The 24,211-nt window shown below is 44.6% G+C and overlaps 1 long non-coding RNA gene across 1 annotated transcript in view; it reads left to right on the plus strand.

The window, feature by feature from the left end:
- The first annotated feature begins 14,976 nt into the window (after positions 1-14,976).
- LOC136021063 (uncharacterized) overlaps positions 14,977-24,211 on the plus strand; it is an 83,703-nt gene continuing 74,468 nt past the window's right edge. Inside the window, exon 1 of the long non-coding RNA XR_010615656.1 lies at positions 14,977-15,060. This is a non-coding gene — a long non-coding RNA (uncharacterized LOC136021063). The remainder of the gene's footprint in view (positions 15,061-24,211) is intronic.

The following is a 24,211-nucleotide window of genomic DNA, read 5'->3' on the forward strand; positions in this document are numbered from 1 at the left end:
AACACCTCCTCTGAAATCCATGCCAGCCTCATGCTGCTGCTGCATTAAGGAATCCCTAGAAATCCTCATATCTCTGAGCTTTTCCTAGTGGAAAAGGGTTGGCTTTATGTGGACCTGAGCATCATAAGCAAAGCAGTAACCATCCCCAGCCTTCTCTCCCACTACCTTTGGTTTGGGGTTTTATTTTCTCTCTCTTTTCTTCTTTATTCCCATTTTTCTTCTTTTTTCCCAGTGCATCTGAGTTTTCTGGACATCAAAGGAGGAGCACAGCATTCACGGTGACCTGTCTGTTATGCTAGAACTGGAAAAGTATCTTAAGGGCATCTAGACAGCCTGATCTCCTTCCCTTGCCTATCCAAATGTGGAAGTCAAAGTCTGAGCATTGTGGTGTGAGAACAGTCACACACTTCCAGAGGGCACTTCATAGGCCTGGTCTTAGATGTTTAATAAGGTAAATTGCTCATTTGCCAAGGCTATAAAGAAAATACATGGGAATTAGCCTCAGTTTTTAGTCTAAGCTAGGTCTGACTCGTTCCATGCTTTAATTCCCACTTTCCTTAGCAGCTCTGAAAGCCTTACCAGAAACTTCTCCTGATGAAGCACCTTCTTTCAAGGTTTCCGGTGTCTGTCTTTCCTGTTCCCATCTTTCACACCTGAGATAAGTCAGTTGTTTCTTTTTGCAGTGCAGGAGCCAAAAGATTTTCACTGAAGTTAAGGGGGACACATTTAAAGCTCATGAAAGCAAAGACAATTACGAACCCAGTGCTTTGTTACTGGTTTACAACAAGCAATCAGGGAGACTCTCAGTTTTGTAGTACGCAAGGTTTTATATGGCTTGTGACAGCATCCATAGTTTTATTATCAGATTAGAAGTGCATTAGCATCAAGGTGTGAGACAGATGTTAACTGATGGGCATTAACAAGAAAATTCCCTTGGAATTGCCCATGGTTGAGCATGGGGAGGTGTTCTTGATTCTTTATGAGCATCCTTTGGGGTCCTTTCCCCTTGCACTGAGGGAGAAGCTCTGGCTGAAGCCCTGTTCATCTGGGATGTAAGTTCTCTGCAGCGCTGTTGTCTTCGGGTCCTGCTGAGCTGCAGACCAGGCCTTCGGGGTTTATTTCATGCCCTGCCCAAGAGCTGTGCCCCTAGGAAAGGCTTGCTTCCCTCATACTGGGACTCATCTCCTTGAAAAGCCATTGTAGACCGTATCTATCAAGGCTGGAAGATCAGGATGACTGAAGTTAACACTCTTGTCTCACAGGACACCTGAGCCTATGTGAGTGATGCACTGGTTGAATCTCCTCTTTACTGACACCATGAAAGAGCAGCAGCAAATACGCACTGGAGTTCTTTCACACAGGCTGCTGCCAGGCACCACGGTCCACCAGAGCTGGAGAACCCCTACGTAACTCAGGTGAATACTGACTTCCATACTGGAGGTGGGGTGACAATTGGGCTCACCGGGTTAACCCCGTTTCCTTAGGTGCACCTTTTGCTTTGGTAGATGTTCACATAATTGTAACTCTGCGTAGAAGCAGATCAGCAGATTCTTCAAGGGCCATTATCCTGCTGCTCCCTACAGCGCTAGGTACACAGCAGGGAGTTGCATCAAGGAAATGCATTAAGAGGAATCAGCAAGAGAGAAGGGTACCTCTGGGCCAACTCCCTGCTTCTCAATTATTTATACTTCATAATTTCCAGCAAATCACTGGCTGTTTATTGGTGCTCATCTATAATAGAAGAGTTTCCTAGATCACTGCCCAGCTTTGCTTAAGTTGTAGCTGGCCGTGCTTTTGAAAGCTGTTAGGAAAACCCCATAGGGAAAGGCAGGGTCTCAGGAGTGGCTGGTCATCCACTGAGGATACACCCTTTTAATTTTTGGCTTTTGTGGGCACCTGGGACTGGTAGGTTTCCAACATGTGGTTTACCATCTCCATTTGACCACACCACATCACGCAGGGACTGCATGCTACAGTACCAACATGACCCTGACCGACAAGTAGTTCAAGGATCCTGCCTTTCCAAGCCCTTGCTCATACAGTGTGCTGCTTGTTCTGCCAAAATATCAATAATACAAAGGTTTGGATGTTCCCGAAGTTCTTGAAGAGGCCGTGAAAAAGGGAGCTACTGTTCTGAACCGAGATGAAGCTTGTAAGAGCTTAAAATCAAAGTGCATACTGCTGCAGGGCCAGAGATGGCTTTGCTTTGGATGGCTCCTTCATCAGGCCTGGCTGGTCTTTCTCCAGCAACATTTTGACTTCGTTTTTCTCTTTTCATTTCCAAGCAAAATGATTTGGCCAGTTGAACTCTTCTCTTTAGAAACACGAGAATGGGCCACTTTGAATGTAATCCTTAATTTTTTGGTGTTTGAAAGAAAAAGCTTCGCTGGAAGCAGCCATCTCGGTGTGAACAACTTCACATCGGGGCAAGTAGGAAATTTGAATGAAAAAATGTTTTGTTGAAATGTTCCCAACCAGCTCTATCCATCACTTCCTTTCACTACTACCCAATAAAAATAGCTCCCACATACCACTGCAGTCAGGAGTGCCATGTTACAGAAGACGAAATAACTAAGCCAACAAAATGACTCACATTCCAAAGATAATATATAAGGTAGGGCCTGGCCAACTGGTTAGAGTCAAATTAGAACCAGCCTCAGCCTTCCTGCCTGAAACAAAATGATCACAAAATATGATCTGTTGTTATTTTTTGATGTTTGCCCGGTTTAGTTTCGCACACTTCTATTCATGATCCCACTTCAGGCTTGGTAGAAGTGGACGTGCTTTTAATGCTGTAGTAGTTGTTATTTCTCCTCGGTTTCAGCCTAACTAAGAGCAGGGAGCACTAGGACTGTGGCAAGGGGGTTTGTTCTTGTGAAGTGATTTCTTAGCTCTGTTTGCCAGCTTGGAGTTTGGATACTCAGGTTCCAGTCTGCACGAGGACCTAGGCCCCTGCACAGCTGAAGTTTTACACTACTGGGTTTCTCTTTGTGAAGTGATCTGTTTCGAAGCAGCCAGAATTGTGGCCCTCAGAAACGAGCTGATATAATTCAGTGGGATGTGTTACGCATCAGCTCACTCAGGTGGACCACTATGGTCCCGTACATCCTTAGTAACCCTCTTTAGTTTTAAACATAGAAATCAAAGACATAAACCTCCTAATTTTGTTGTTGATCTGAGGTACTGAACTAATACCCTGCAGGTTTTAGCTCATTAGTTCTGTTGATCTTCACTCAAGCACTCGTTCCAGCAGAATGAGTCCTTCATGTACATACAGCGTTTCAGCCAGGTTGGTAGTGCTTTTAGGAGCCGCTCATGGTTTAGGATGAATGCATTTTAAAGCAATCTATAAATCTTTATGATCTTTGTTTTTCTTGCTCTTGCATGCATACTTGGCAAGGATTTCCAGTTTGCATCACTGCAAATTTGCTTCACCTATGTACAATGGGTGAGATTTGTCCACATCTGAAAAGCCACCATCAAGCCCTTTGCACCTTTTCAATCTTCCAAATAGGACTGAAGCAGGACATTATGGGTTGCCAAACCGTTGCACTGCCTTCCCCTGAAGCTGAGCTGAGTTTCAGCCAGGCAGAATGAAGGGGCTGATGGTGTGGAGTGAATTACCATGACCTTGCAATGTGTGATGGAAGAAAAAGGTAATTTGGGGGCTGCAGGCCTGATTTTTGCTTGCTTTTCTCCATGGCTTTGGTGCTTTAGATCGCAGCTTGGACTGTTGCATCCTAGTTTGGGCAGCCTCTTATCAAATAGTTGGAAGCTTAGGAGAAAGTAAATTAATGTTAAAGATCTACAGAGACCAACTTATCAGGAAAGGGTTTGAGTTCAGTAGATGTAGTTTAGATGGGCAAAATGCAGCATGGAGAGAGTAAGAGGCCAGCCCTTGATGGGCATACACACAAAATAGACACAAGAGTAATGAAGAGTGTGGAAAAGGGAGTTTTTTCTGGGGATGGATTTGTGTGCTAGAGGAGGCAGTGTGTGAGTTGGAACTTCCAAAGGGAGACAGAGCAAAATCCAGGGTGGTGTGATGGGCATGGCCACAAGGTCACAGCATATGGGAGAAATCCGTATTCTTTGTCCCTGGCTTAAGTTTCGTGAAGCCTCATATAAAGGATTGGGATAACTGAAGCTTTTGGTGTCTGGTTAAGACCTCAGCCGTACTGTGGTGACAGTCAATGTGTGTGTTAGGGCAGCACTGCCCTAGCAGGGTCTCTGCTGCAAGCGTTGCTGTGGCAAGGTGGGGGACCCCCTGCCCCAGCGAGGGTACAGAGCAGGCCAGCATGATCCAGCTGTCTGCTCCCCATCTGAGGTCCCCCTTGGTGTCTTTCCATCTGACCTCTTCCCTTTTTCTCAGGATAGAAAGGAAACCTTTGTTTTACACAGGCAGTGACTGAGCAAATGCCTTCTGTCCACTGCCAGCTCCCAGCCTGGAGATACCATCATGAACTCTGAAGGAAGGGATGGGAAAACAGCCCTCTAAATGCTCGAAGGTTACTGTGTTTGAGGGAGTGTTCAAAGTGGCCAGAGTCCTGAGGTTCTGCCTTGTACGTGTGACGGGTGAGGAGGACAGAGGAGCGGTGCAGGTGAGGAAGGGACAGCCTGAAACTGGGACTGGACCATTTGCACTGGGTCTGAATAAATAAATGCAGACAGGGTGAGGACACAGGAGAGTCACCAAAAGGTTCTTGTGCCATGCACCTTTGAGCCCTGCTAGCATTGAATCAGGCCTGGAACTTCCAGGGTTTGCAGCTGAGTGCAAGGTGTTGGTGGTGTTTAATGCTTGGTTGAATCACAGAATCATAGAATCACAGAATCATAGAATAGTTAGGGTTGGAAAGGACCTTAAGATCATCTAGTTCCAACCCCCCTGCCATGGGCAGGGACATCTCACACTAAACCATGCCACCCAAGAAGAGGTCACAGCAGCAACATAATTTGCATGGAGATCCCCCAAGCTAGTGTTCATCTAGCTCTATCTACAGTATAGACTTTAAAGGACTTACAGATAGGCTGGCCTAAACTGGCAGGGAGATTGCTGTCTTCATCTTCACTACATGTTGACTTAGTGGCTCCTGAGGACCCTCAGGACAGTTGAGGTAAGCAAACTGGAAGCTGGACGTTCAAGTGGATGCTGGGAGTGCTGCAAAGTGACCCTAGTTCGTTCTAGTTGAGCTCCTTCTCTGAGCTCTGTACACTAGTGCGTATCCAAAGCCTGCGGAAGTCCCACAAGGAGCAGGATGCTTGCGGGATGCACTAACTCTCCCCAAAGAGTCCAGTAGCGTTTTCCTTTGCTCAGGTACAAGGGGGGCTTCTTAACACTTGCCAAATGTCCCTGGCAAATGTGCTGATTATTGAGATGATTTGCACTAGGAAATAAATAAATAAAAGGCATAAGAACAGAAAATGCACCCTCCCAAGATAGCTTTTATGTAGCTAGAAAAGTGAGGTGGTTTCCTGTTCTAAATATTTAACATGATGTTTATGATATGTCCTCTGGGGGAAGAGATGCTTGAAAGCTAATGTTTATGAAGTAAGTCTGGAGGGATGGAAAGGGGAGGGAGGGCACACTAACTAGGGAAAAAACAGGGAGAAGAAAAAAAATAGAACCTCAGGAGATGTCCTGATTTATGGCTTTATTTGCTGGAGAAAAATCTCTGTTTTGTTAAAAAGGTTGCAAGTGAAGGAAAGCAACTTCAGCCCAGCTCCTTTTGAAACCAGAAACCTGTTCCTTCAGTCCAGACAGGATCTGAGTCTGGGCCAGCAGGAATCTTTTACTAGCTGCTGCCTTTGTGCTTTGGAGCGCTGCAGAAGGCGTATGTGTCTACACATCACGTGAGGGTTGGAATGATGGTCTGATGTGTATGAAGCCGAGCTACGTTTCAGAAAGGAGGGGTGAGTTCAGTTTCCTACTCTGCCAAAGGCTTCTAGTGTGATATTTGGGTGTTTAATCTTCCTTTGTCTCTGTTCCCTGTCTGGGAATAGCAACAATTTCCTGATTCACTGGGAGATTGAAAATAAATCACTTTATTGTTATATACTTAAGAAATAAAGGCCTGGATTGCCATGACTTCAGGAGGGATGACTGAGCTCCTTGTGAAGCACACCCTGAATGGATGGGGTTTTTTAACCCAGTTTATTAAAAGGAAACCCATGCTTGGCTTGTTTTACCTTAGTAATTCTCTATGTAAAGTGCAGCAACTCAGGACCAGCTTTGTGTCTGGCCATGGCATCCCCACCCCAGGATGAAAATCTTGTTGAGGGAAAGCTGTAGGTCAGAGAGGTGGAAACTTCAAGTGTTCGCACTCCTCTGATCTTCAGTAGTGCAGGTTACAGCAATGTTATATACCAGCTATGTCTGCTATAGGGTATAGAACAACAGAGGCTGCGTGTGGAAGAAGGTTAGTGCAACTCCTGCATGTTTTACTGTAATATCTTCTGGGTCCTCAGCAGAGCCTGTGGTGGTTCCTTTGGCACGTGCTGGCCTTAGATCTTGGGGCTGAGGAGGCTGGAAGGTAAACGTAAGGAATTTCAAACCTAATCTTGTCTAAGATAAAACTCCCTGTGGCTTTAGCACTGGACTTTGAAAGTTTCAAAGGAGTCAGAGGCCAGGTAGAAAAATCCCATGTCTTAATCAATACTTCAGGTTTCTTCAGTGCGTCGTGCTCAGCCTGGCTGCAAGTCAGGCCATTTGTTTCAATTATTAAATACAGATTTATGACCTGTTGTTTTTCTTGGAAATAGAACCAGGCTTGGGACCAGTTTTCTCCTTGCAAATAACAGTGTTTGGCTGTGTTCATTCCATGCAGGTAGAGATGTGTCAGTCACATTTATAAACATCCAGTTTTCTACTCCCTTTTCTCTCTATCCTTGTGTCTCTGACCTTTCTCATCAAAGCATCACAGTTACACATCCCTTTTTCTGGAGTTACTGTGTCTGCATTTGATGGCTTTTCTTTGGCATGCTATCAACACGCTCTTAAATCATTTTCCAGCAGGGAGAATCACTGGACTGTGACAGTGCATCACTGGCCAGTCCCGGTTTGATGACAGGCAGGTCCCATTGGTCCAGCGAGGGGAGACTGCAGCTAGTGTTGATAATATTAGTGTACTTTCTCTAGCTGGTCTGCTCTAACAACTGTATTCATCCAGTTATAAGCATGGATATTTTCCTTTTATTCAGATATTTATGTATGGCAGTTATTGAACAAAGTAATTTCGATCACAGTTGAAACAGTGGTGGTTGGAAAGGCATTTAAACTTGGGTAGAGTTCACATGTTTAGGGTAAAATTTATCTAACAGTGGAAGTTGATAACTTGTGCTCTATGTGCATCATGTGTAACTGTAGTAACACATTACAAAGGCAGAGCAGGGATGCAATAGCCCACTGCTCTTCCAACTAACCAGTGGAGCTGCAGGAGGAGGTGTGAAGGTCCCTTCTTTAAACCTTGTTGGAAATACACAGGAAAGGCTGTTGTGTATATGGGGCATTTAATGTTTTTAATACTCCCCTTTGCCCTAAAGTTGTCAATCTCTGAAATTCCAACACGAGAAACAACTAAACCTAAGAAAAGCAGCAAACCCTTCCCCTCCTCACAGCCCCGCCATACACACACCTCCAAACTTCCCCTCTTACCTGAGCATCTGGAGCATTGAGAGGAACATGGTTTTTAAAGGGGTTTTCTTAAACAAAAAACCCTCCCTAACTCTAATCTACAACCCCCTTCAGACCTGCCCCTAGGGAGAAACCCACCAATTACTATTTACTTTACCAACCTCGAGTGATTTGTGGATGTAGGGAAGAATTATTTACGGTTTCATGCAGGAAAAACTTTCAGCTCCCTATTTGCCCCTGTAAGTAATGAGTTGCCTCAGGGGATCAAAGGTCAGATTTTGGTTTTAATGCCCACCTCCTTTTAAAAAATAAATAAAGCAATCTATGTGAAAAGAAGAAGGGGGAAAAAAAAGCCCTCAACAGTCTGAAAAGGCTCTGACTCCTGCTCTGCTTTGATGTTTTAGGTCTGGAAGGGATCATAAATTTGCTGGTGTGAGATAGAGTGATAATAAATGTAGCTTTTAACTGCTGGGGTTTTAGCTCACACAGCATCCATTATCACTGGCAACTGCAAAGGGAATGTACTTTTTTTTTTTTCCCTGTTGCTCTTTAGAAAGATAAATATTCACCCCACTATCTGCTGATGGCCCAAAAGCTCAAATGAAGCCTCTCCTTGTGATCATTCCCCAACAACTTTCATTCTTGGTCAGGATGATTCAGTGGTGGTGATAAGAGTCTGGAGGGGTAAGCTTTCCGCTTAATTCAGCATTCACCATTTCAGCTCTTCGTTGGAGGGATATTTTTCCAGTCGTTTGAGGTGTGGCGAGCAGGGAATAGCCAAGGAGCAATTTGAAACAGAAGCTATGTTTGGGATTCCAAGTTTGAGAACTCATGAGGTTCCCAAAAGAGCTGGAAGCAGAACTACTGCTTGGGTTTAGAAGGACTTTTCCATCTATGATGTCCAGCGTCCTGGGAAACTCATACCCTGGAGTTTCTTCTCCTCCTTATTTCTTACTGACAAAGAGGCCAAAGACATTGCCAGGCACGGAGATGCCTGCGTGCCGAGTCAGCACCCTTCCATGCCATCCCCAGCACTGTATTAAGCTCAGACAAGATGCACTATTGGAAATTGCTTTGAAAGTCTGACAGGTACTTTGTGCTGGTATGGAGCGGTGCTTCCAATGCAACCAACTTAGTCATGTCGTAGCGTTTTTAAACTCTCCTGTTAAATGATTTTAACTGCTTCGATGTCTATTAATGTCTTTTTACTGAATGCCAGCAGCCTCATATTCCAACGATTTCCACAAGGACTTATTGATCAGGTATAGATTTGGAATGAATTTTGCCAAATCAGTTTATCAGCCCTATGTATCTCTTTCTATCTGCTTTGCTGTGTGGAGTGAACACTTCAGCTATTGTTTTTCTTTTCCCTAGATCAGCAATTAAGTCATTTTTACTCAGCCTGCATCCATTATGGATCACTTCTGTTAGGAGCATCATTTAGTATCGTTTTTGTAAGTTCAACCATAGATTTCTTTCTTTGGTCTGCTGCAAAACCTAATGATTTTCCATATATTCTTTTCAGGCCTCCAACCTAAATGAGAATGTCATCTACTCTAAATTCATTGCTTGGAGAGCTTTTAGAAGCTGTTAGAAAACTCTGGGAGTAGAACAAATACCGGACAGCACTTACTGAAATAAATAACATTCAAGGGGTGTATGAAAACACACTGACTTGATCTTTACTTGCAACTTCCATGCAGTTAACACTGGCCATGTTTTAATTTACGATAGGTCTTGTTCTTATTCCCTTGAAGCGTTGTAGGCAGGGGTTTTATGTCTTTATTGAAATTGCATAGATCAGAGGATACCTTTTCTTCCTTGGCCATGGAAATCAACCTCCTGTCATAGATTCAGAAAATGTGAGGTCAAAGCGATGTCTCTTATAGCCTGAGTTATTCTGCAAAGGCAGCCAGCCTGTTTGAATCCATTTAGTTCTAAGTGGCTGACACTAAGCAGCCTACATTTCCTACTAGTTTGTTGTAGCAGCTACTTGCCATGACCTTCAAGCATTTAACTGCTAATTTTAATGTGTCTGGCTGTGATTTCTGATTAGTCTTAGCCACCCATGGTTTTAGTTTAAGTTACATTAGTCCACCTTTTCCTCTTACCAGCTTTGCTTCCAGCTTTATCTTTGGGCCAGACCAGTTTTTTACTGGGTACATCACGCTGGTTTTTCACTGAGCCTGTGCCTTTGGAGACCTCTGAATGTTGCCTGTGTTCATCACAGGGACTTTGAAAGCTTACTTTGACTGTACTTGTTGCTTCTTTCCGGGTCCATGCAGATGCCCATACCTGTTACCCTGAGGTGATGTTTGCCATACGCTAGTTAGGAAGTGAGCCAAAAGGTACCCAAAAAGTTCCCCAAAGGTACCTGGAACAGATGGGCTGTATTATCCCAGTGAGATGCCTGTGGCATTGGCTCAGCAGAGACCCTGGAGGTTTGTCTAGGTTATAGACCTCATTTGCTGACTACTAAAATCAAGTGAGATGAATCCTGCTCAGCTGCACACAGTTACCCAATTTCTAGAATGTTTTTCTTTAATGGAAAATTCTATCTTAGCCATCTGATTTTATTGAAAAAGTCTTACTTCTGTAAATTGGCCATTTTTATCAGCTCATTCTCAGTTCTGCTTTTTGATTGCCTGTCTACTGAGACTAACCCAAGTGTCTGGGGTACCAAGTAGGAAAGTTCGGATGAATGTCAAAACAAGAGCAAAAGCATCATGCATTCTGTGAGTAATCTCATAGTAAAAAGGAGACCTATATTTCAGTGGCCACCTGGAACGGAGTTTGGGAATATATCTTAGCATAACGTAAACTTGAGCTGGACTCCAGTGGCTGTGAGGGCTGGGCTCTAGATAAGGTCCATTCTATGATTAAAAACATCTGCTTCCCTCAACTGGATCTTATCCATGCTCCTTGGAATAGAACAGGCACTCATGGGGAGATGTTAGCCAAGTTCTGGATGCAGCTCTTGCTGTAAAACCTCTCAGGAAGCTCCTGCTGTTCTTCCTCTGCATGCACTGGAACTGAAATACATCGAGAAGACACATACACAAATCTTTAGAGCTGCTATTTCAGCTTCAGTACCATGAGCTGGCAATGCCGAACATTGAGGTGGGATCAAGCGGTGATGACTCTGTTGAAATGACATTTCAGTGATTGCGATTAGGCAGTGAAATACAAGGAATATGAGGAAGTGGAAATGGGTGTCCTCAGCTGTAATCTGCAGCTGCATTTTGAAGGCAGTTGTATACACATTGCGCGCTGTAGAAGCTGGAAAACACTCTCACGTTCTGCTCAAGAGAAGACTGCACATGTAAACACAATGAAAGGATTCTTACTGTTGTAGCTATGATGGATTTAGGAGAAGCAGATTCCGTGGGTAGAAGGTATTTTGGTTTTCTTATCTTAAAGCAAGTGAAATACTTAGGAAAGCACTCACACTTTGGGGCACATCTCCGTTGAAGTCGTTTCCTGGTTTGGGCAGGCTAGCCAAAGCTGGATACCTGAATGTATACATACACCGGTCCAAAAAGGTTTGGAAAAGAATTCCAAAGAATTCCTGCTTGGCCTTAGGAATGAATGCCACATTAACATGCTGCTTCCTTTCTGTTATCAGTGACTAATACCTGTTGTCCGTGACCAAAATAATCGCTGTGGGGTGTTGGATTGTTTCTAACTGGGGAACAGGGATAAGAAAATGTGAACATCAAAGCAGTCGTGAAAGGGCATATCTATGGGGCAAAGGTGGAAGGAACATACACCAGTGCATTTCAGAGAGTTAACTTCAGGGTCTGCTAATCTGCATCTCACTAAGACGCTGTTGGACTTCAGCAAAGGGACAGATAGAAAAAACCCTGAAACATTTAGCTAATCAGGATTACACCCAGCTAATGGAGAGAGGTTGATTGCCCCCCCCCCCCCCTTCCCTATCATCCCGGTCGATTCAAATTGATCATGGTTCTGCTGAGCGAGAGCAGTCCTTCAAAGTTTATTCTGGTGTCAATTTTTATAGTTCCCCCCGCTGATCAATAGAATGCATAATCATTAAGGCAAAGTTTGTGAAAGCTAATCCTTCAATACGAGTTTTATGAATGGCTCAGAGTCATGGCTCTAACCATTTGGATGTAAGTGGAACCTTTAATCAGGTGAGTGACAGGAGACAGTCAATAAGATCTGCTGAGGTTGGGTTCTGATTTTCTATACAGCTATGCAGACTGAGCAGGGGAAAGGGGAGTGGGGATGGCCACAGGAACAGAGGCTAAAATGGAAATTTCTCCTCTCTTCTATTTATAAACTCCGTTTCCAGTACTTTTAAAGAACACTTTGCACTTGCATATCATTTTTCACCTCGAGAACTCAAATGGGGACGGTTGCTGGTTAAACACTGCATCATCTTTTTGGGAAGTTGAATAACAATTAGTCCTTATTAACTGGGTATTCCCTTTGATGATTATAAACCTGTTTATACAGCAGGTTTTCATTTGGGTGATTGAGCAAAGTGGTCTTGAACTTAATGGGCCGAGGACCTGGCACAACATCTACCTGTGGGCTGACGGGGTAGATCTGGGATAGGGCTGCGCCATGGCACTCTGTACATTAAGCTTGGTGCAAGTTATGCTCCTCATCTTCCGGCGTTGCTGCATTGGGAAGTTGGTAGAAATAGGACGTTTCACATTAGTTGAATGTGTGCTTTGTTACTGTTTCATGATCCCCAGAGCATTTCATTGTTTTGAGTAGATGGATGAGAAGAAATAGAGAAACTCTGCTTATGGCAGTGTCTTCCAAAACTCAGAAGTCAGACCTATGTGGGAAATGTATCAGCGCTTGCTTACAAATGATCTCAGAATAGATCATGCCATGATAAACTCAAGGACTGTTTAACAAGGGGATACTGGCTCCACGCATTGGCACTGACCTGGAATTAGGGACTCAGTGCTGTCACATTTACTGCTGCAGGTGCAGTCCCAGTGCAGGCATGGTTATGAAGGCTGTAATGGGGCAGCACCTCCACTTCCTTATGATAAGGTCTCGAGGGTGTCCTGGGAAGTGTGTGATGGGCGAAAGCACTATTGCGCATAGAGCCCCCCTTGCCTCATAGAACAGCTAGTACCCAGTGACTGTTGGCAGTTTCACACCTACATCTGGAAGTGAACTTTGTTTCTTGACCCCATTGCTTAAAGATTGGGTTTTGGCATTTTCTGTGATGTGCTTGCAAGCCTCTGCTGTGAATTTCTTTTGAGTGACAAAGAAAGATATGAGGGCAGCTCCAAACTTGGAAATTATTAGTTGCTGAGATGTATTTCAAAGCTTTTGGTCTGACAAGAGCTAACCTTTGATGTGGTAAATGAGAACTTTACCCGACAGAGGCGAGGAAAGGGGAGGGTTGACAAATAGGGGAAGGGTAGGATGAATTGGGAAAGATCAGTGGAAGCTGAAAGCTGAGTTTGTTGGTTCAAGCTCAGGTGGAAGGAGAGACTGGGGATAAGGGTGATATGTCCTCCGTCGTGTCAGGAGAATACAAGTGAGCTTGTAGACTGCTTCAACCTTCGTCCTTTCCCATTCGCTTCTCCACCTTCTCCTGAACGCCCTGGTCTGCTTTGCTGAGGCAGCTGGGTAGTGGACACCAGCACTTGGGGATTAGGTGGTGGGAAGTGTTGCCCCGCTCAGTGGCTGCCCTGGGGCACATCAAACTGTGGAGCACATGTCTTACGGGAAGCTGTGTCTAGAGAGGTTTCACTTTCAGAGCAGATGGTGGCTGTGGTTAGGCGTTTGGGAAGCTCACTGGACCTTGTTCTCATCTGAACCTCGAGCACAGCCTTGCTGCAAGAGAGCTCATGGAGCCAGTGAGAGTCAGAGGGCGAAGGCACCTTGAGTTCAAACTGGCCTTGGCAGGACGCAGCACCAAAGGTGCTTTCCAGGGGTTATTTATCCAAGAAGTCTGGGGATTTACAGGAATCTGAGCTCACCCAGGACTGAAAGAGGCTGTGTTTGTGACACATCAGTTTTTCCTTCTTTTTGGTTACTGCTTTCCTTCTTCTCGTGGCTTAATGCTGAGCAAATACTTTTCCTGTTACACCAAATGCTTCGTTTCCTGATGGGCCCTTCCACAGGCCCATAAGCACTGCTGAGATGCCTCTGTGAGTGATGACCCTGTTCCCAGTCTTTCACCACACACACCCCACTACCTTTCACTCTGGTAAATATTTTAGTACTCATTGGAATCAATTGGGCCTCATCAATTGGAAATAGCGTGTAAATCACTGGGACTTTTGCATTCACCCCAGAAATCAATTTTCACACATTAGGGCTATTAGCTTATTGAGAACTGTGTGATGAATGACTGCAGGCCATGGTGGAGCCACACCTGCCAGCTCTACATTCAGCATCTCAAACAGGCTAAGGATGGGGAGGCCAAGGGAAGGAAGATCTCAGGTGGGTGGAGCAGCGTAAGGTTGGAGACACAAGGACTGTGCAGCCAGACAATCCGTGCCTGGAGATCAATAACATCTACCGAGCACTAACTCATCCTCGCAGGGGCTGGAGACAGAAGGCGGCTCTGAGCCAAAGCTGTGGTTAGACATCTCAGGTTTGTTCTCTCTCCTAAAGATGAGCATAATTTGGGGAGGAAAGGTGAAATCTAGATGATGAACATTTAATAAAACTAATGCAGTAGTTTAAGAAAGCAGCTTTTCCGTGAGTAAATGTCTGTCTTTCACACAGCAGCTGCAGATAGGGTGTAGAAATGCAGCCTCCTTCTGCCGTCGCAGTGCTCCAGGTAAAGAGGATGTGCAGTTTATCACAGGCTGTGGTAGGAAGAGAGCTGGGGGTTCTACTCTGGTTCCATAGTTCCTTCCTATCTCTTTGAATTCCAACAGTGGCAGCTGATCAGCTTTTTGCTGAACAAGCCTGGGAGAGGTGAGGGATCTGGTGGCCTAGCTGGATGAAGGGTACAGTACCCAGCAAGTCATTCTGTGGTCGTCAGGAAGACCTTGGTCTCTGTTTCTAAGATAGAATATAATTCATTCCTCCCAGTTACTACTGACAATCAAAACTGTGGGTGACTCCAGGGATTTGGATGCTCTCCAGTGGTGTAGCCTGTGTTTATGTGCTTTGTAGCTTGGTGGTTTATGCTTATAAGCCACCCCTGGAGCTGAAGCAGTCTTTTTGGCCAGAGTTCTGATCTCACCCCTGTAGTTCTCCTGAAAACTTGTGTGCAGCATACGTTTCCCAATATTTGTCTGTACAGCAGGAACAAAAGGGGAAACTGGAACAACCAGATAGCTTGTGCAATGTAAGTAGCAGTTGTTTTTCTTGCTGTGAGGTGAGTACTATGCACATATGCCTCTGTTGTTCTAGGAATAAAAACCAGAGCTACTTTAATAGACAGAGAAGATCTGTGTCATCAAAGGTTCTTTCTCAAGGTGAGTGATGAGAGCTTAGAGGCAAAGTTCCTTCCTGTAGGGGTCTGGAAGAAAGTGTCTCAGGTGCTTCTTGGTCTATAAGTTTGATGGGGAGGCTCAGGACTTGGTATAACAGATGTTTGCCTGCTCAGACACTACAGAGACCAGTTGTGGTTTGGTCATTTTCAGTGTCAGTGCTGTTGAATGGACTGGAATTGCATTAGAAGAGCATCCCAAGAGCAGCAGGCAGCCAGGAAAGCCAGCACAGACAACAAAGATGCCCAGTAGTAAGGGGCTTGGCTAACACTTGCAGGTAGCTTTGACCCAGTCCTTGGGGCTGGCTATTTTGATGTTGATGCTTCATCCCCATGTGTGCCTGTTTCCTCCTTGCTCCTTTGCTTTGAAAGACCAAACTGAAGGCCTGAGAGTCCTGCCTCGCTTGCAGATAATCTTTCCAGGCCAGCTGGAAGCAGGAAGCAATGACCTGCTCCCCAAAGAGTGCCAGCATGGTTTGGCAGCTCTCACAGCAGCAGACAGCTGGCTTTAGAATGTTCACACCTCAAAGCTCCTGTGCTTCATTCAGCTGCATTTCTGCAACCTTTTCCAGTCGCTCCAACCAAAATGTTGGCTTTCTTCCTCCTTACACGTTTCCTATCTAGCAGCACCGCCCGTGCTGCACAGCCCTGCTGGTAACTGATTCCCAGGATGTGGAGCTGCAGGCCGGGCGGCTGCGATCAAGGCTCCTGGGCTGGGGCTGCGTTACTTCTCTGACAGTCTCGGGCTCTCACCCTCAGCTAATTACTTTGATCCTTTACACTTTGTAAAAGTTCTTACAACACAAAATAAGTCCCCCCTGGCTTTAACCTTGTGACCTGGCTGGCCCTTGTAAAAGGGAGGGAGAAAACACAGAGTCATGCACGCCCCAACACACGCACTCATGCATATGCCTATATACACATCCCCACAAACTGCCTAAAGCCTCTTGCTTTAATAGTTTCCTCCCAGGACTCCCACAAAAAGGCAAATAAAACTCCTTTTACAAGATAGCAGGGCAGCACGAAGGATCAGCTTCACCAACAACAAGCTCTTTCTTCAGTTCATTTGTTTTCAGCATACTTTTCCTCCAGATTTTGATCCTCCAAGTGCTTCTCCCTCCTCTTGCCTTCCCTTTTGAGGCTTCTCGTATTGTTCCTCTCGCCTGCCTGGCTGCCAACAGCTTCATGGCTAAGACAAGCAATGTCTTCTTTTCAGGATCTGCTCATTCACAGGGAATAGTGTTCCCTTTCAATGAATAGGGAATGCTGCTTCTTTGCAGAACCCAGCTAAGAGAAGAAATCCAGAGGAGAGGGAAACCCATCATATTTATTTAGAGCAACTAAATGGACCGGGGATCTTCAGTCTGCAAGGTAGCTGAGGGGCGATACAATAGAGGTCTATAGAACCATAAGTGGCCTGGAAAGATGAATAGGTTGTTACTCTTGTACCTCAGTTACTACAAAAAGCAAATCCAGTTCTTCACACAACGTACATGTCCCTCTCTCTGGGGGAGGCATTTCAGAGGGTGGTAACTTGGTGAGCAGCATCAAGAAATAGAACTTTCTGTATGGTTTAGATTAAGCATGGGGAAAACAAATTTGTATCTTGCTCCTTCGCTGGCTCATCTGTGTTTATGGAACTTGCAGACACTCAATAATCCTGAGCCTTCTTGCTCTCTGACATACTTGGTTAAGAATGCTCAACGTCTTCTGAAGTTACCATAAACCAAAAAGCAGTGCAAGACGCATACACATCCTGATTCACAAGCCTTGCCTCTTTAGGAAAACAGGGGGGAAAAAACCTTTAATTTGCCAATAAAAGCCACATTTGGATGCTTTTACCATTTCCTCAGTTAAGCCAAACCCAAACTGTTTGAAAGCTTTTAGGCTTGCATTTATTTCTCCCTTCTTTCTAGTATTTTCTCTTTCCCATGCTTGAATTAGAACTGGTAAAAGAAGGAGTTTGGGAATAAACCCCTGCATAGTCTGTCCTTCTTAACAGGTCACCTGGGTATGGTAATCACAGGCATTTCTCGACTGAGATGAAACCAGTGGTGTCATCTCATGTTTTCTGGGAGCTAAGAAACGGATTCTGGGATCACTGTTTGAGGGGAAAAGCACCCGACCCTCCTGTGGAAAGGTCTGCGGTGCTGTTACGTTTTGCTAGACATCAAGGTCTTGGATCCAAGACTCAAGGCAGTGAATGAAGCTTTCACAGCATTGCTGCAGTTTGATGGTGTTCAGGCAATACTTGTACAGAAACATGCTGTAAATGTCCTATAATGGGAAAAAACAGCATATATTGTGAATGTGGCCAGTTTTTGCATGTCCATTTGATGATTCTAATCCTGAGAAAAGAACAGAGTTTCCTGGTAGCTGTCCATGCGAAGTCCCCATGTATCTTTTCTCCCCTTTCGCACCACTCAGGGTGAGGCACAGGACAGCCACAGTGTCCAGCTAAGATCTGTGGAATCCAGTTCAACAGACAGTGACATGATCAGGAAATGTGGGAAGCCAAAGTGGATTTTGCTGTTTGCTTGGACATTAAGGCTTTGGGCTCAAAACTGTGAGCAAGAGACCATGAAAGACCAAGGAGGAATCTTGGTAGGACTCTCATACTCACCCCTCTTGCCCTTGTTTAGACAGGGAGCTACCTGGGCTGGGATCTCACTGTTTTATCCTTGTTTGTACAGTACCTAGTGTGAGGCTGCCCTTAGGAATCTTTGGGATTCTTGAACTGTGCTTTGGCAATGCTTGGGGAAGAAACTATTCACATAACAGAAACACAAACAGCATCTTCCCCAGCGCCCCTTCCCCTCTGAGAGAGTCTTGGTGGGGTTTCTGCTACCCTCAAGGCTCCTCAGCATGATTTTAACCCATGTCAAGGGACGCTTGCACTTCCCAGTGCTGAGGTTACTTTCTGTTTTTGTCCAGGTCAACTTCCCACATGCATGCGTCTGAGTGGAGCCATTTCAAGGCTCAGTCTCCATAGGGTGCTGCCTGTGCCAAAGCTCTGACCACAGCCAAGTTCTACTAGAGGACTCTGAGATTGTCTTTCTTTCCCCAGGTAGCCTGCTTGTACTAAATACTGGGGCAGCTCTCTAAAATACTGAAGGAACAAAGCATGCAAGGCAGTAAAATGAGGCAATTAAACCTATAAAACAAGGGTTTACAAGGGAATTTATAGTGTCAGAGGCTTTTTATAGCTTTTTTAGATTAGTTTAAATAAAAAAGAGGGAGAGAGAAAGAGAGAGGGAGAAAAAGAGGACCTGAAACTTGAGGAGACTTAAAAGTTTGGAGAGAGGCTTTTAGGCAGCGCAGGGGTAATAATTAGAGGCACATTTTCCATTTCACTGTCTTTGCAAATTGAAATTAAAGGAAGGGAAGAAAAAGCATGCCCAGAACAACAGGCAGTTTACGTTGCTCCCCCTGTTTCCTAGTAGCATTTGATTTCTCTATTGCTCTCCTTTAGTTTTCTGGCCAGGTGAAAGCATCCTGTGACCTGGGCAAAGGGGCTAAAGTGAAAGAGCAAGCTCAGGTAAGGTGAAACTGAGGTTCGGGTTTTATTCCTCTCGGCTGGTTTTGCTTGCTGGTAAAGTTCACTGTGTGCTTGTGAATCTGGGAGCTCCTGTTCAAGAGGTGAAATGGAGCCAGCACCTGATTTAAGACAAATTTGGTCAGGTAAGACAATAGACCCTGTGTTTTAAAGGGTATGTTGTGTTTCACTAGGTCCTCCAACTGCCTTCTGCACTGCTCATTCACAACATATGCACACACTAGGCTTGAGCTTGCCTTTGGTGTGCCCAGTTAAACCCCTTCTTGTCTTTTGTCTGCTTCTGTGTGGAACAAAGGGAAAGGTGATTCACATTTCAAGTCCTGCATCCTTCTCTGTGGAAGCATCTCCTTGATTCGGGCCTCATTTCCTCACAGTGCTCTTGAAGGGCTATTTTTCCTTTGCTCCATCCATACAATCACAGAGTAGCTGAATTGGAAGGGACTGCTGGAGATCTTCTAGTCTGCTGTTCAGAGCAGGGTCAGCTAGGTCAGGATGCTCAGAGCTTACCAGAAGAGACTGAGGTGAAGAAGGCATGGAGTAACGGTCTTTTCCAGGTCCTTTTTCACCATATCCCTGCCCCATTTATCATTTTCACAAACCTTCTTCTTGCTGCTGATGTACCTGTAGAAGCCCTTCCTTGTTCCCCACCATATTCAGCTCAAGATAGGCTTTTACTTTATTGACTCAAGCCCAGCATGTTCAGATAGTGTTTCTGTATTCCTTTTAGGTTACCTGACACTGCTTCTACCTCTTCGTATTCTTCCTTTATACCAATTTTGTCAGGAGCTCCATGTTCATCCATGCAGGCTTCCTGCTTCCTTTGCTTGATTTCCTGCTTGTCAGGATGGACCATTCTGGAGATTGGAGGAGGTGATCCCTCTGAATCAACCAAGCTTTTCTAGATCCCTCTTTTCTCCAGGACTGTATCCCATGCAATTCTTTCAAGTAGATCCTTGAAAAGGCCAAAGTCTGATGTCCTGAACTCCAAGGACTCCTGATTCGGCTTTTTGCTTCGTTGTCCTATAACCATTTTCGTGCCTTTAGAAATGGCCCCAAAGTCTGTGCTCTGTGACAGCGTGGACAATAGTCTCATCTTATGCATGGGGCAACTTCTTCCTTACATGAAGGGGGAATCTCTGCTGGCAATCTCATTGCCATCACTATCTTAATCTGCATTTATGCATGAGTAAAATTACCCTTTCCATGGTGTTTCTGAAGCCTTGCCCACTGCAGTGCTACTGGGGAGCTTTGAATGCTATCTTTGGGAAAGTGTAGATGCTGTGTTCAGTGTGGTATAGATCCTGCAGGGTTGCTGGAATATGCAATTAGTAAATTACTAATTAACCACAGCAATTCATCATCCTTCTGCTGTGCAGCTTTTTTCCAGAAGCCTACCTGGTCTGTAAGGCAATGTAAATAAAGGGCCCATCCTTTGAAAAGTTAACTTACAGCAAAGCAGACAACAGCAGCCTGCCCTGCAGAGCAGCTTGAACAGCTTGCGTGCAACGTCTTTGCTAATGGAGAAGGTGCCACGAGAGGTGTGTTCCACCACCCTTGGGTTCTTCAGCAGAAGGGAAGGTTGCTCGTGTTAATCTTTGGCTCACCTGAGCATTCCTCTTGTAGCAAATACAAAGTACAAGGCGAAGGGTACGCAGCACAGACAAAACCTAGAATGAGTGTGTATGTGTGATGGAGAGAGATAAGGTGAAGGCAGGTAAAGAGGGGTAAATTCAGGTCTGATACGGGCATGTGCAGCTCTACAAAGTTCCTCTTGGCCAGCTTGCAAAAGGTATGAACAGTTCTGAACTGTGTCTGCACCCGAATTCCCATCTGAAAGAAAGTGAACAGAGGAGGGCAATGAGACAAAATTACCTGTTTCTGATTACATTTCCATCGGGGTAATTATCTTCATTGGAGATGTATCATTTTACAATGAGATTACAATCAAGCCCATCGGTTTTGAAGTTGAGCTTTAGTTTTTAAAGTCTGCAAATGTTGCAGTCACATGAGAAATAGTTCTGAAATCAATATAGAAAGCTATTAAAAGTGTGGTTTTGTCTCTGTCTGGGATGGTACATTAAGATACATGTATCGCTGTACACTCTCTTTCCCTCTCTGTATACGTATGTATGGACGGAAATTTTGATAGTACTCAACATTGGTCCAACTGTCCCCAGTGGAAAATACAACACTGACCTCAAATAGCACCACATTTTAGGTCAATGATGAGTGATTTTGAAAATGCTACCCTTAAGTATATATTTAAAGGGGAATAACTAGAGTAAGAGTGAGTCTTTAACTTCCCTGATCCGAAAGTTGTGTTTGAGCCATGGTGATGAGAGGGAGAAGATGGCCAGGCAGAGTCACCATCTCATTCATCCCAGCCCAGAACTGCTGTGGCATTGCTGCTGTGATTTCCCAGCAGGGATTTGCTTCCATTTTCTGTGCTGTTCAAGAAAGAGTGAGCCTGCAATGACTGGTTTACATCTTCCTTGTTCCTGAATACATCAAGAAACAAAAAGCTGGCTGCATGAAGCTTTCAAAAGAGGAAAAAGCTTCTCATTTGCTAGTTCCTGAATACAACTTTTGGTAAGCACTGAAGTCAAACAAACAACTTTTACGAGTGAGAAGATCCATCTGCTATCACTAATCTTATAGATTGTTCTGTTCTCTGATACTCCAGGATTTTAAATAACATCTAATGGGCCAGAAGGCACAAAGCAATCAATGTTGCTCAAGCTCTGCAGTCATCAGCTGCAGGTGTATGCTGTCCTAGCACAGTAGGCTTGGAGCCAGAGCCTCAGCTCATTTAAATCAATGTCAGCAGTTTACAACATGCTCAGAACCTGGCCCCATATCCTTACAAGAGAAAATTCTTGGCCAGCAAATAGTCTTGGTCTGTTCTAAAAACAGATCCTTCATTGATACCATCAGGATGCAGAGCCACGAGGCAAACATCGTTATGCTACTTCAGTGCTTGGACACAAGAGTGCTCTAACTCTTTAAAACCTGAGCCCACTCTCTCTGGGGTTCATCAGAGCTCAGGAGAGAGGTGACCCCACTGTGTCTAACAGAGCAAAAAGGATTTAGCAAAGAAAGTGATGCCTGTGCTTCATGCGTGTTCATTCTTCTCACTATACTTTGCAACAGCAGTGCTCCCAGAGACCTTTGCTAGGAATCCAGACTCTCCTGGCAGGCTGTGAGGGTTCGGAACCGTGCTGAGCCGTGCGGTCCCACAGGCAGCATTGATCTTGAGTAGCGCTCCCAGCAGAAGACACAACCTGGCTGTGCTGAATGCCTGGCAGCCCGTCCCTCCTGTGCACTGGGGCAGCTGTTCCCAATCTTGGCTGCAGACTGGTGGTGGCCAGGAGAGTACGTGGTTGGCCTGAGAGCCTGACGGTCTGTCTCTGCCTCTCCCTCCCTCTCTTTCATTTTGTTGGCTCCATATATTATATCAAATAACTTTAAAGAGCACAGTTTGAATGATGGAGCTTGTAATTCCATCTCAGGAGTTCTGAGGACTCGAGCTTGGTTCTTGTGGTTTATGATGTCACCGGGACCCATCGATGGAGTCGTAGCCCCATAATTCACCATTGCCCTGTTATTTATTCTGTGCAATAAATGGCTCCAGTTTAATCACCAGAGTAAACTGCTGAAGCATCTTTGTGGAAACTATAATGTGACTGTAGCAGTATCTATAGCAACAATGATTCAGTAGTGGAACCAGTAGCACTTAGCCCTGTGCTCCCAACAAGAAAGGCGTATGTACCAGCCTGAAGAGTATATAAGAGTATGTACTTTCTGAAGAATGGAGAAGAATCCATGATTGCTATATAGATACATGCATTGGATATCATATATAGTCTCTGTGAAATTAGGATGTGGATCCAGACTTTACCAAACTTCCCAGACTTGCGGCAGAAACTTTAAGGAAAACTCCCGGCTCCTCTATAGAGATGTAAAGCAAACCCATCTTTTGTGCACAGCACTCTTTTTCTTTCCCCTTTTCCAGTTCAGGTAGAAAAGAGAACTGAGGGCTCTTGAAACAAATGGTTCTGAATTTCATACCCTTACAGCTTGTGTTTGGTTTGAAGTATGGGCAAGAGAAGCAGGAGATTTCTTGATTTATCCGAACAGTCTCAGTTCTTCTTGCTTGTTGTGTCCTTGTATTTCTCTCCTTAAAAGGCCTTGTAGGGCCTTGTACTTTAGTGCTGGTGGGACCTACTGTTTTTGAAGCTAAAAATTAAACACTTCATTTTTGGCAAAATACATTTGCCAACCTGTTTAATGTCATCCAAGGAGTCCTCGTTGTTGTGGATATGCAGTTGGCATGTGAATACATAAGGCTGTCATGTAGTTATCATAGTAGAGCACTATTATACCATTATTGTCATCACATGACAAGGTTTTAGTTTCCAAATCTCCCCTTTCCATTCAAGCCCCAGATTTTCCGGGTTCTCTTTTACTTTTTGCCCTTCCATCTCCAAAAATAAAATCTTCTAAGCACTAACTGAAACCTTTGTATTGGCTGAATAGAAGGAGAAAATAAGACACTTTTCAAACCTCTCTCCCCTTGCCTTCTCCTTTACTCCTTCCTGCTTTCTATATTCAGTAATTTTCTCTTTAGGAAAGAAGTTAGGAGGAAAAACCCCATTCTCTGTTCATCCTCTTTCAATACCCTCTGCGTGCTTGAACTGCTCAGCTCTTTTTTCTCATTTCCTCTGCTGAGCAGCCCCAGAGAAGTATTGCAGCACGTGGTATCTGTGCCCTGACAGTCCGCTGCTTATGGTAAATGTCATTTGACAATGTAACTTCTTTTTTATTAAGTAGAGGTTTATGGTTTGCTACAAGGATCCATTGTTTTAAGCCACACAACCAACATGTGTTTCTTGAGATATCACTTACCTTTTAAGCAAGTAGCAGTTGAGTTTCGGGCATCAGATTTGGCTGTCTCTGGATTCATACAGTTGTTCTGTTCTGGTAACCTGATACTGCATGAGGAGGTAAGAACAGAAAGAAAAGCCTTTGGATTTACGGTGGGGCTCAGTTCTAATCATGTAGTTGCTTAGTTTTTGGCTTTATCGTGAGTCATTTTTAAAGACAGTTGAAGAGAAAAGAGTTGAAAGGCAAATCTTACCTTTCTCATCACTGACAGCTTTTCATAACTTAAATCAGACTTTTTTTATGGCATAGCTTTGCAGTATGGGCGTTATGCAAATGGAGGGCTAAACTGAAGGGCAGGAGCCGTTTTCTTCCCAGCACAAGGTGTATCTTTACAATAGCAATCTCAGAGCTGTCTTTAAACTGGGAGCGATTCTTCAGCTAGTGGATTTGTAGACATTGTCCATGAAGTCCTTCATAGGAAACTTGTGTTTCTTCACAGGCAGCTTGACTTTCTTGGTCACCTTTCAAAAGGCCTTTAGAATTTCTTCAGGAACATCCCTTATGTGCATGGGCCAAAGGGTGAAAACCTTGGAAGCTGATGCAAAAGACCTAATGCACTTTAATGTAGCCAGAACATCCCTCCTTCCTAGTGACATCTGCATGTGAGGACTCCTTCGTCAGTGGGTTTGTGGGGCTC

The sequence above is a fragment of the Lathamus discolor genome, chromosome 12 (genome assembly GCF_037157495.1).
Source record: "Lathamus discolor isolate bLatDis1 chromosome 12, bLatDis1.hap1, whole genome shotgun sequence".
NCBI lineage: Eukaryota > Metazoa > Chordata > Aves > Psittaciformes > Psittacidae > Lathamus > Lathamus discolor.